Source organism: Falco biarmicus, chromosome 4 (assembly GCF_023638135.1).
Source record: "Falco biarmicus isolate bFalBia1 chromosome 4, bFalBia1.pri, whole genome shotgun sequence".
NCBI lineage: Eukaryota > Metazoa > Chordata > Aves > Falconiformes > Falconidae > Falco > Falco biarmicus.
In genome coordinates this window covers 59366193-59378511 of record NC_079291.1, presented here as the reverse complement: position 1 = coordinate 59378511, position 12319 = coordinate 59366193, and the positions used below count along the sequence as shown (strand labels likewise).

The window sequence follows — 12319 nt, the reverse complement described above, 5'->3', positions numbered from 1 at the left end:
ACCTCCCACATACTTTTCTTCTTTCCCAGCTGAGAAGCGTGTCCAGGCTAGGTACCCCAGTTCAGCTGTATTTCTCGGGCAGTCCCTGTAAGCCTCTGTGTGAAGGGGACAGTTCCTAAGGCTCACAGTTGCAGTCCTGGATCCTGTACCTTGTAGTTATTGCACAACAGAGGAAAGACTACAATTCCCATAGTACTTCCACATACTGGTACTCCAGTGACATCAGACATTACATGGCTGAGACTGGTTGTAAAGCAAGAAGACCAAAAATGTAAGCTTGGTGTTTCTTTCACTTCTGTAGCAGGGCCTTTGGCAGTGTGGAATCTTTGCTTACTAGGGGAGGATTTCAGTTGCTGCAGAGGTATTTGAAAGGGTGTGTATCTGAAGAAAACAAGAGGTGACATTTAAGGGCACGCAATTTGCACTGTTTATTGTAGTGTTGGTGCAGCTTGGAGATTCCTCTGTTGGAATAGCGATGTGGAGTAATTGCTTAATGCAAGTGCTGTTAGTTTGTCTCTAGGGGCTGTTTCCTTGCCCACAGCCCCAAATCCGCTTGCTGCTTTTCTGCTGTTTTTGTCCTGCAGTTTCAAGGGGTGGAGGAGAGACGCTATCATAGCTTGGCAACAGTTTCCGTGTGCGAGTAGTAACCGAGGTGTGTAGCGTGGGTCCCATGGCAGCAGTGTTAGGGAAGGTAAAGGAGGTGCGGCAGCAGCACCGGTTCAGCACCGTGTGGGCTACGCCACCGGGCTGGAAAGCACCGGGATCAGCTGCTGCTGCAGTGTTCTGGTGTGTGCAACTGGCATGTTTGAGTGCCTGCGCTGCCTTTGCTTCCCCAGTGGCCTGTGTCGGCGGGAGGAACGCGGGCAGGGAACGGCTGGTGGTAACATCTGTGCAGGTTTGTCTCCGTGGAAGTTGATTCTTGCGAGGGGATGAGGTCTATGTGTGTTCTGTTCTTCAGGACAGATGCTAGGTGTCTGGAGTGACACTGATATTTTAGAAAGCTGGAAAACAATCCAGCAAAGTGATGTCTGCAGTGTAATATTTGCTTGTGTTGCTGTAGTTCAGAGTGAGTGTAATGATTTATTCGCCTGAATGGTGCCAGCCTTTCAAGTGATCGCGTATTGCAAGCATCTGATAAAAACATAATTCTCCAAACACAAATGTCTTGTGTTGACCACCAGAGTCTTCTAACAGGGACAATGAGGAAAGACTTAGGAAGTGGATGGGAAACTTGGAAATACTTAACTGTCATCCTTTCTCTGAGAAATGTAATAACTTCTCAAGCAGGTAATAGATCCCCTTTCATTTCTCTGTAGAAATAGTTTAGATCTGTTAAATTATATTGTAACAGTGTTTGCTCAAGTCTGCAGTCTTGAAGACATCTACTTAGTACTTGAATTTCAGAAAGTGAGGAGTAGGTCAAAAAGTAGCTTTATATCTAATCTTGGTAGTTTAATGAAATTAAGATACAAATCTCTATATAACTATATATCGCGTGTACAGATCCTTATGCAACAGATTAAAAAAATCCTATCTTTTTGGCCACATATGCCAGTTAGTAACTCCAAAAAGTTTGGTTTTACACATTCAGTAGTTGATAATTTCAGTATTTTTGTTTGAAAGTATATTTGCAGAGACACTTTGATTTTTATGGTGTTTAAATTGTACAAGGTAGTCCATGTGTCAAAACGAATCTGGGAAAATACCTTGTAATTTCAGATTATATTCCTAACCAGAAAAGTTTATACTGAGGGTGTATTAATACCAATAATCCTGTTTTACAGCAATGTGTATTTGAAAGGACATGATCTACAAATCATGCATTTAAGCTGCCTTTGGATTGGTTGGCTCACAAGTGAGTGAAGTTCAGTTAAAAACTCTGTACCTCTTTGTTTAATAGTCCCTTGTGCTTCCCTGGTCTACCAGGAGATAGTGGAGTGTGACACGTGGTAAGAATCATAACTGAAGGTGAATATATATAGAGAGGTGGCTGGCATTAAGTTCCCTTATATTTCCATGGAGCCTGCAGTGCACTTGAATTACATGATTCAAATCCTTAAATGTGTATTTGCTGACTAGGTATTTTGAATGTTGTAGGCTGTTTAGTGATAGATGCATTAAAGGAGCTGTCTTTTGCCAGCTTTGTAAAACTGTCCCTTAGCAGTCCCAAATTTGAGCTTTTGGCTAGTGACATTGCAGCTGAGTTCTGTTCGCTGTTTTTAAAACTGGCAACTTCATGTTAATGTTTCATGAAGGTTTACTTTTTTATTTGGGAATTAGGGTCTTATGGATTTCATAAACAAAAAACATCCTCTGAAACTCCAGAGTAAGGGCAGAAAGCTTCAGTCATTTTTGCGAGCAAAAGTACTTGGAAGTAGTAGGACTCTGATGTTCAAACTACTTGTGGCTTTGGACCACAGCTAGAGTGATAGATGTATAAAAATCTATCATTAAAACCAACATCAGTAACTTTTTATTTTAATACTTTAAATGAATGGCAGATCAGGGCTTTGTTTCTAAGCTACCTGCTGGCAATTTATTTTCTCAAATTAATAAAGCAAGTATTGCAGTAAGTGGGGAGGTTACAAATTTGAATTTCTGAAATTACTGACTTTAGGTAGGCTGAAGTTATAATAATTGCACATACATAGGCACAGTTCCCAGTGGATAAATCTGTATCACATGGTGTCCTGAGTGCTTACTATGCTTAATTTCTTGTAATTGACATTTGAAGTTTTAATATAAATGTTGTAGAAATGTTCTGTGCATTTGGATTGTGGGTTGTTGTTTTTTTGGCTCAGGAAGAACCTCACAGAGATACTGGTATACTGGTTCAAGGGTAAGGCTTCATAAAAGTGGAACTGAGGATTGGAATCTCTTCCCCAACAAACTTTCTGCTGTGTGGCTTTGTAAAGCAGATAGGCCTAAATATAAAAGTTAAACCCAGGTGTGTTAGAGAAGTGTGGGTCTTTAGACTTAACAGAAGTTTTCCCATGTAACCTGATTCTGGTACTTGTAAATCCTCAGGTAGTGTAATTAGGCCTTCCTCACAATCTCCCTATGATATTAAGGTAATGTTTCATATAGATTTTTAATTTTTTTTTCTGGAGGATTAGGTCATAGAATCCTAGAATGGTTTGGGTTGGAAGGGACATAAAAGATCATCTAGTTCCCACCCCCTCGCCACGCGCAGGGCCCCCTTCCCCCAGCCCCGGTGGCTCCCAGCCCCGTTCAGCCTGGCCTTGGGCACTGCCAGGGCTGGGGCACCCACAGCTGCTCTGGGCAGCCCGTGCCGGCGCCTCGCCGCCCTCACAGGGAAGGATTTCTTCATAATAGCTAATCTTAATCTCCCTTCTTTCAGTTTAAAGCCATCCCCCCTTGTGCTATCACTACACACCCTTGTAAGAAGCCCCTCTCCAGCTTTCTTGTCAGCCCCTTTAGGTACTGGGAGGCTGCAATAAGGGGTCTCCGGAGCTTTCCCTTCTCCGGGCTGAACAGCCCCAGCGGTCCCAGCCTGTCTGCACAGCAGAGGGGCTCCAGCCCTCTGAGCATCTCTATGGTCTCCTCTGGACTTGCTCCAACAGGTCTGTGCCCTCCTTATGTTGGTGCCCCAGAGCTGGATGCAGCACTGCGGGGGGGTGTGTGTGTGTGTGTGTCTCATGAGAGTGGAGTAGAGGGGGAGGAGAATCCCCTTCCTTCACCTGCTGGCCATGCTTCTTGTGATGCAGCCCTGGATTTAGTTGGCTTTCTGGGCTCTGAGCACACGTTGCTGGGTCATGTTGAGCTGCTCATCCACCAACACCCCAGCTCCTAGCTGGTTGCCATTGGGATGGGTAGGGAAGGACTGGGGAAACTTGGGGAGACCAAGAGGATGTGGTGGGGACACGGCTGCTGTTACAATGAGCTTGGGATGGGGCATGAATGTGTAGGAAGCCAGTCATCACTTTTCCCTGCAGATAAAACAACTTTCCTTCTGATGGTGTGCTGTGGACATTTGTCTTTTTGCGTAGAGTTCTTTTTGTTTGAACAATGTCGAAAGAAAATAAACTTAAAACTATTTACAGATTCAGGATTTGATATTAAAGTACTCAATGAGTATTTTTTCTTTGTCAATTTTACAAAAAGCAAACTGGCAGTGCTGCTTTAGTTAAAGCAGTGGTTTCTACCAAAGCTGTAATGTAGCAGCCCCATATCCTGAAGATACTCCCAAATGCTTTTCTAGGACAGAATTATTTACCAGTAGTGCAGTAAATATGCCTTTGTATCAGCCCCTAAAAGCTAAGTGAAAGCCACAGAAAGTTACCATGGAAAATCCATTTCTCTGAAAGAGGGTGTATGGGCTGGAGCACAGCGGTAGCACTCTTTACCTTTTTTGAACAGCTGTGTAAATTCTAAGCTTTGGTTGGACTCTTACATAGGTTGTGAAGCCTAATGCAGCACCTGCAATGCTCTGAAAGTTTCCCATGATTTGAAGTCATTCCTATTTCAAGATATAAACAGGTTGGGTTTTTGGGCTTTCCAGTATCAACTAATGCTTTGGTGAAACCCACTTTTAAAGCTTTGAATGGTTGCACTGTGTCACAGAGGGAGTGCTTAGCCGAATCATTAACATGCATGATGAAGTCTGCTTTGACGGAAGAAAGCTAAAAAATCACAAGTCGTTGAAAGATCAGTTAAGGTTGGTGGTTTAGAAGCAAGTTGACTGAACATCATGAGTGGTATAAAGATATTACCAGTCATCTTTTCTGCAAGGAAACTGTGTGTAACTAACTTAGCACCTAGGAGCAACTGTGCACACCTGAGTCATTTCAGTGCAAAGCCTGCTGCCTTATCTTAAATACAGGGAGCCTCATCTTCCCGTCTGTGCGCCATGGAGCTTGCTGTAGCGTGGAGGGTGGTACGGCTGCAGCTCTTCCCTTGAAATACAGCTGGTGTATTGTACTGAAGATCAACAGGCACAAGAGCAGCAAGCTGAGCGCTTCCCAGAAGCACTGAGGTATCTACATGGACATTTCACTGAACTGTTCTACAACCCATTCCTGGATGCAGAGTTTCCTTTTCCTTTTGGTCTGAGTGTGTTTCTCTGCAGCATGGTGATGGAAATGCTGTAGGAAACCTGACAAAATGAGCTATCAAGAATGGGTTAACTATTTCATCCTGCTCTTGGCCTGTTTCCAGCAGCTCCTTGGAAAAGAGAAGAGTGGAAACTTGACTGGGGGTTGAACAAATCATTGTGGCAGAATTCAGATTGAACATCAGATTAGGTAAATGCTTAGTTCTACCATTCAGCAGGTCAGGGTAGGTCAGCCACAGCTGGATGTGGGTATAGTCTGGCATCATGTTATTACTTTTAGGAGAGGAGCAGGTGCTTTGTTAAGAATTTATCATAATAAAGCTTCACCTTATTTATATCAATCATAAAGGCAGCCCTTCCCCCATTCGCTGCTTCTACCTATTAAAGCTTTGTGTCAGTGAAGATGAAGCCTTACGTTTGTGTAGCGCATTGACTTGCTAATCTGGGACATTGTTTTGCTGTGTCATGTAATGCAAATGGCTGAATCTGGAGGAATGGCACGTGTGCAGAGTGTGAGCATGACAGGCAGCAGCAATTTGATAATCTGCTTTTCAATAGGGGAGGTGTAGGAGGTTATACTGTAATGGGTTCGAGTGGATGTGCGGAGAGCACGGGGCAGGATTTTAGAATCAGCATGTTACACTTAGAGCGCTCTTGGGAACATGCTTTTATCACACCTGGTTTTGGATAGCAATGTGTCACAGGAGCCAACCTTGCCTTTGCTGTTGACAGAAGCTATGAGCCTGAAGATGGAGTGGAACCCTTAAATGGGTGCAGTCCTAGGTACTTGAGGATGTGATGGGGATGGATGTTCAGTTCTGTGTCAGATGTGTGCTGTTGAGCAGAATCGTGGGGTGAGCTTATGTACTGGTGTGATAGATGTGGACTTGTGTGATTTATCTGTCTGTGTGACAGGATAAAGCTGAAGAGACGAGCTTTGTCAGGCAGTGTGCCTCTGCCTGTGTGATCCGAGGTGCATCTTGCATCTTGGTGCAGCTGGCTTAGCCATTCCGGGACTCCATGTGACCTGTGGTCAGCAACTTTCGTATCTGCTGAGCTCTTCTGTCATGTGGAATCTCACAGCAATAAAGCAACATCGTTATTGTTCTGCAAATGTGTAAGATGTAGGTGTACTGGAAGAGCTGTGGGTGGTGTGACATGGAGAGATGGCGGGGGGAGCAATGTGGGTAGCTAGAAATGAGTTTCATGCGTAAAGTACAACTTTGGCAGACCTGATAATTATAGCACTTTTTTTTTCCTTCCTTTTTAATTGCTTTTAAATAGGCTAAGTCTGTCTGTAAGATTCTAAATTTCTGCTTGCATGGCAATGCTGCATACTTCAGAGAAGAGAACTTGTATACTGGTAACAAGGACATGGTCAGACGAAGTGCCACCCCTGGTCATTACAAGTCACAGGTGAGTCAAAAAAGTGAAGTTGCTTAGGTAAACAGAAATAAATACTTGTATCATATGTTGGTTTTTCTAACTACGTGTATTGGATAACCACATAACAAAAAAACCCAAAACCCTCAGCACCTGAAAAGGATGCTACATTACAGCTGGAGCGGCTTTCACTGTGTCAGTACAGGGGAGTAAACTTCGGTTCATGGGAGTCAGCAGTTCCTCATTCAGTCTGGCTTTGCGTGCCTCTTGTCAAGGGCATTGGTGAGATTTACCACAAAATTACCATGGACAAAAAGAATCTTTGATTGTGTTAAATGAATGCATTTAGATGCTAGTGTTTAAAACAAAAAGGCCCATTAGCTCATGAGTGTTCTTAACAGCAGTTGGGCTATAGAACCCATATATTGAACAAACATCCCATAAATGTAATGCTTCTTCCCTGCCGTCCCACCTTAAGTGGTGCTTTTTTATATGATTTTGACCCAACTGTCTGAGATGTCAGATTCCTTTCTCAGGAAAAGAGTTTCTTAATTCTTTGACAGCTGATAAAGAGTTATTCCCCTTTGCTGCTGTAACGCACCTTTTTGATGATACGAAATTGGGATTTAGAAAAAAGTCTCCACTAATCTGCCATTTTCATGGGTTTGTCCCTGATATTAAGAGATACCTGAATAAATTACTTTCTCCCCTGGTTTTAGTTTTTTACATATCCCTGTCACATCTGTACTTCTGCAGGTTAGTTTCCCAGGTAACCCAAGAAGGCAAGTTATAATTTTATTTTATTTTTTTTTTACCCACTAGTTTTGGCCAATTAATAGCAGTGCATCCTGAGGTTACCAGTTAATTACCACTGAATTAACCAGTTTCAGTGTGCTATGGATTAAGATGGCTGTAAGTAGGAGTTATTAAAGTCTTAAGTCAACCCCCCCCCCGAACAGTGCTTTTTCTTGTTTGCTTTGTCTTGCCAAGAAAAACAAGCAATAAACAGGAAATATTTATCCTGCCAAGAAGTCAGAGAAGAAGAAACTCAGTGTAGAAGTAATAATACTGTGCAGTGCTGTCATTTACTGTTTTTACGATAGGTGTTTGTAAAAAGCATCTGTGTGCAATGCTCTGTAGCATAGAGTTCCTGCTGTTTTGGGAAGACTGACTGTAAAAAGATTTTTCCTAATCTAGCTCAAATGCTTTTTGGAAGATCAAGATCTTTGTCAGATAGGTCTTTAGGCCAATAAAAATAATGTATTCTAATTATATAATGAAGAAAATATTTAGCTCTGATTACATTATTTTGTAGCTTATAATATATCCTTTCAGAGAATTGTTAATCTGATATAAGTCATAGACTGTTGTCACCACCAAACAGGAGGAGAGTGAAGCCCTGTTGAATTTTTTTAGGCTGTGTCCTCTAACACTGCAGTTCAGCAAGGTACCCCAGACATACATAACGTCACTGCCAATGTTTCATACAATTGGCGTAATGTAGTAGTCTCTATGAAAGTCCTGAGAACTTCTTCCAGTCTGCTTGAGTAGCCTTCACTGCTCTGTCAGCAGCTATTACCATCTCAGAATAGACAGTTACCGTCTTGAACTGTTTCCAGTACTTAGCTGGGCAGCACAGGAAACAAAACATTTCTAGTAATAACAAGTAATACGTGAGTCTTCTGCTGTATTCACAGCACTGTTAAATTCTTGGACGGAGGATTTTCACATCACAGATCTCTGTCTCCTAGCGGCCCAACTCAAGCAGTGGTGGTGAGACAGAATCACAGAATGCTTGAGGTTGGAAGGGACCTCTGGAGATAATCTAGTCCAACCCCCTGCTAAAGCAGATTCTCCTGGAGCACAGAATTGCATCCAGGTGGTTTTTGAATCTCACCAAAGAAGGTGACTCTCTGTGGGAAATCAGTCTCATACTTGTGTCCAAAGGCACTAGCAGGGCACACTGGCACTTCTGTGCAGCTTCTGGCCTGTTCACCCTTGGTAATGCTCCAGACCTGACTGTACAAGGTGCTGAGCAACCTGCTCTGAGTAGGAGCCTTGAGTCCAAAGGTCCCTTCCAGCCTCAGCTGTTCCAAGGTCTTTGCCATGCAGGATTCTGTGTTCCTAATACAATTTACTGTTTATCAAGTCCTTTACTAAGATTTGTAGGTTTCGTCTGCCTCTCGATGCTTGGCAGCTGTGCTAGCTTGACACTTCATTGGGGAATGGGAGAATAGCAGGAAGAGGAGTGAGAGAGTAACAGCCTTTTTCAAGGTCTTTGCCCTTGCTGCTGGAGCAGTGAAACCACCTACAGAATAACAGCAAGTCCTTAGCACGCAGCCTGGATGAAGCAGAAGCACAAAGGAGCCAGGCAGCAAATGGGTCTGTGTGTTGTGGAGCGCAGGACTGATGTCACATAGTGGTATCAGTGCCAAATAGCTTTGATACTATTTAATTTCATATATGTTTATAGTTGAAATATTAACATTATACTGATGTTCTACTCTTTTATTTCTCCTCAAATAAAAGAAACTTGGAATTTCTTCTAAATACAAAGAACTGCATGAGGCTTTTGAAAATAGGCAATGTTTTTGGTAAATGCTTCCGTTTGCTTGTTCCTCAGTTGTAATGAGCTTCTTGCAGAAGTTAAAAGCCCTCTGCATGTATTTGAAGATAAGATGTGACTCAGTAACAGTGTTAGATGCTTTGGAAAAAAGCATGTTCAGTTTCATACACAGGGAGAGAGATTAGTATATGCACATTTCCATTTTATGGGAAAGAACAGAAACTGTGTCTTGTTATGCTTTAAAAGAAGAAAAAAATCCATCGAGATACCACATCTAAAAAAAACCTAGGTAGGTTAAGTTTTTTATTGTTGTTTTGAGAGGTAATTTAGTGATATCAGCGGCTTTCACATGATTTGCAGGGTAGAAAGAATGAAGTAAAAGCCCTACTGAATACTGTAGGAGTTGTCCTTTGATCTATTTTTTATTTCTAATTTTTTTGGAGACAGAATTTCATTCATTGATTTTTATTTATATTTTTTTAAGTCGAAAATCTGAGCAAAACACATCTGTGCCTCTGCAGGCAGTCCTTTCTCTGCAAAGCCAGTTATGGATTTTATGACTATCTGAAATTTAGTGAAGAATTTTGAAACTAAAACAAGCTTAGGAGACTACACGCTGTTTCATCCTTTTTTTTTTTTTGTTTTTTTTTACTGTAACTTCTTCAAAGTTCAAATGTAAAGTGCAGACAAGAGTTTCTCAGTTTATTTTGAAATTCTGTTTAACTAGATAGAATGCCAGACTCCAGTATTTTGGAAGTGCTGAGTTACGAGGCTGTATCTAGGGTGCATGAAGTACCTCCTCTGCTGATCTTCAGTCACATTGTCCTGCATAACTCACATTAGCAGTGATTAATGTCTCTGAAAATAAAAAGAGAAATCCAGTAGTTATGGATCCTATTTTTAATCTATGCACAAGTATTTTATATATTTATATATAAATATAAGCCACAGAGCATAATTTCTCTCTGTGTTGCTTCCTAGTGGACTAAACAAGACCAGGGCTTCAGCATTGGCTTGTGCTTGTTGATACTGCCTGATTGTGGCCAAAATTTTGGCCTTGCTACTGCTTTCCAAAATGATGCTTGTGTGTGGTTCAGGAGTAATTTGTAGCAGATACCACCCTTCTGTTCTGTAGGGTGAGAGTTCATCTGTATCACACAAGCAAGCACTGTTGTGCCATTTAGGTTTTGGGCCAGGAATTTGTTCTTGTCTCTTATTTAATGATATAGATATTGATGGTGTGTTTGTACAGAATGTTACACAATATGTATCTAGCCTCTGCAGGGTTATAGTACTTCTAATTCAATTATTTAATAGCGATTTGTTTGGATGTGTAAGACAAGTTTATAGGAAGTGATAAGCCCTCAGTGTAAACTTTTTTTTTTTAATTCAAAAAATTCACTAAAGGGTTGCCCTGTCCTGCTCATGGCAGGAGCACACTTGGCCAGGTATTTACTACTTCCTCAGACAAGACCCAGGAGGGTTCTGCTGAGTCTGTGGCAGTTTTCACTAAACCAGATTCCGGCTGAGGATTTGTAGTAAGCAGGATTTTGCTGTTCTACTTGCAAGAAAAGAGGGGAGAGAGAAAAATTAATTTAGCATTTTCTTTTTTGAAGGGATGGGGTGTGAGATAGTGAAATGATCAACGTTGAAATTTTTAGTCTTTTAGTTTATGAATAACTTTTTAAAAGTTCTAGCTATGAAAAGCTTTTCAAATGGCTCTAGACAGACTGACTGCATAAGGCTGTATTCAGACAGTGGAAATTTCCCTTAAACCTTCCATTTTCCGTTGGCTTGTTTAGGGCTTCAGAGGTATTTCTCCATTAGTAAGCACCAGTCTCATGGAGCTGCCAGTACAGTTCCCACTGACAGTGCCATTTTTATCTTGGAAGCAATAAAATGGGAGATGAGTAGATCGGTTTAAATGTTTTCTAAGTATGAGGACCCAGTTGTTCTGTAGCACCATTTTTTCTTTCATGTTGTTTTTCTTTTAGCCCTTTCAGGAATTTAATAAGTACAGGGTTGAGACCTTTCTGCAGTTATTCAATAAGGCAATAAGGATTTAGCAAATGGTTTCATTTGGTGGATCCAAGGCTAGTTTGACCATCCTGATTAAGGGGGGGGTGGGGTGGGTAGCTGTGTTTTGTACCTATTCCAGCTGTATTTATAATGAACAGTGTGACAGAAGTTAATTTTATCCTCATAGTCCTAAAAAAAAAATCATTGTTCTCTGTCTTCAGCAGCCAGGTATCCAGAGTTCATGTATAGGGTAACCTAATTATGCTTTTTTTCTCACACTCTTCCTGCTGCCAGCTTGTACACAGAGGGTGTCCGCCTGCCACAGCTCTGCAAATTCCTGCTTAACTTCCTAGCACAGCACCCTTCCGTATCTCTTGTCTCTAATGAGGCTGGGACAGATGGATAAACCTGCTTAGCAGGAGCGGTTTGCTAAAGGAGTGACATGCACAACATCACTTTTTCTTTAACCTGTTGCTTTTGTTAGATACCTTTATGACTAACGCATCCAAGTGAAGCTGGGGATTGTCGAACAATCTCCAGGTTGTCTCATGGCCTCAGAAGTGATCTTAGTTATGTGTAAATGTATTGGAACCTGCAGTCATTTAATCTGCAGTTTCTTTCCATTCTCCCAGGCATTACTGTTCGTATGTTATGGGCACTGTGGTGACAACTTAATTCATTAAATATATTAGTATTTGTAAAGGCAGAGATTCCTTCTCTGGAATTTTGTTACTGGTCTCCTCAGGAAGGTGTAAAGCACAGGGCTGGATGCTCCAGTCAGTTTCAGTCTGCATCCCGTCCCATGGTCTCTTGCAGCTACTGATATATCTGGGGTTCTGGGGGGGTTGGATTTTTTTTGTTGCTGTTAGGGTTTTTTTTGTGGGGTTTTTTGGTTGATTTTTGGTATTTTTGGTTTGTGGGTTTTGGTCTGTGGATTGTTGTTTTGGGTTTGGGGTTTTTCTTTTTTTAAGTCTCCCTAATGTTCTTTTCAGAACAAGTACTCCATCTTGCCTGGATGTCTGCTTATGAAAATTAAGGGGCAGCTAGTTCAGTTCTCTTATTATAGAATTTTTTTGTGTGTGTTTTTTTTGTTGGTTTTTTTTTTTTTTTTTTTTCCCAAGAAAGCTTGAGGTCTTTCTCCTAGAGTCAAAACTTGGGAAAGTTAATCAACAAGGATCAAGAGTGCTGCTGGTAGAGTTGGACATGAACCAGCAGCATGTCCTTGCAGCAGAGAAGGCTGCCCCGATGTTGGGCTGTCACAGCAAGACTGTAGCCAC

General features: G+C 41.7%; 1 protein-coding gene across 2 annotated transcripts in view; it reads left to right on the top strand.

Annotated features, from left to right (window-relative positions):
* LOC130147957 (meiosis-specific coiled-coil domain-containing protein MEIOC-like) overlaps window positions 1-12319 on the top strand; it is a 35824-nt gene that overhangs the window by 3375 nt on the left and 20130 nt on the right. Inside the window, exons 1-2 of one of the 2 annotated variants that reach the window (XM_056335933.1) lie at window positions 32-271; window positions 6359-6490. The gene's annotated coding sequence lies outside the window, so the exon portion shown is untranslated. Of the gene's footprint in view, window positions 1-31; window positions 272-6358; window positions 6491-12319 lie in introns of those variants that run through there. The other variant, XM_056335932.1, reaches the window with a different exon arrangement.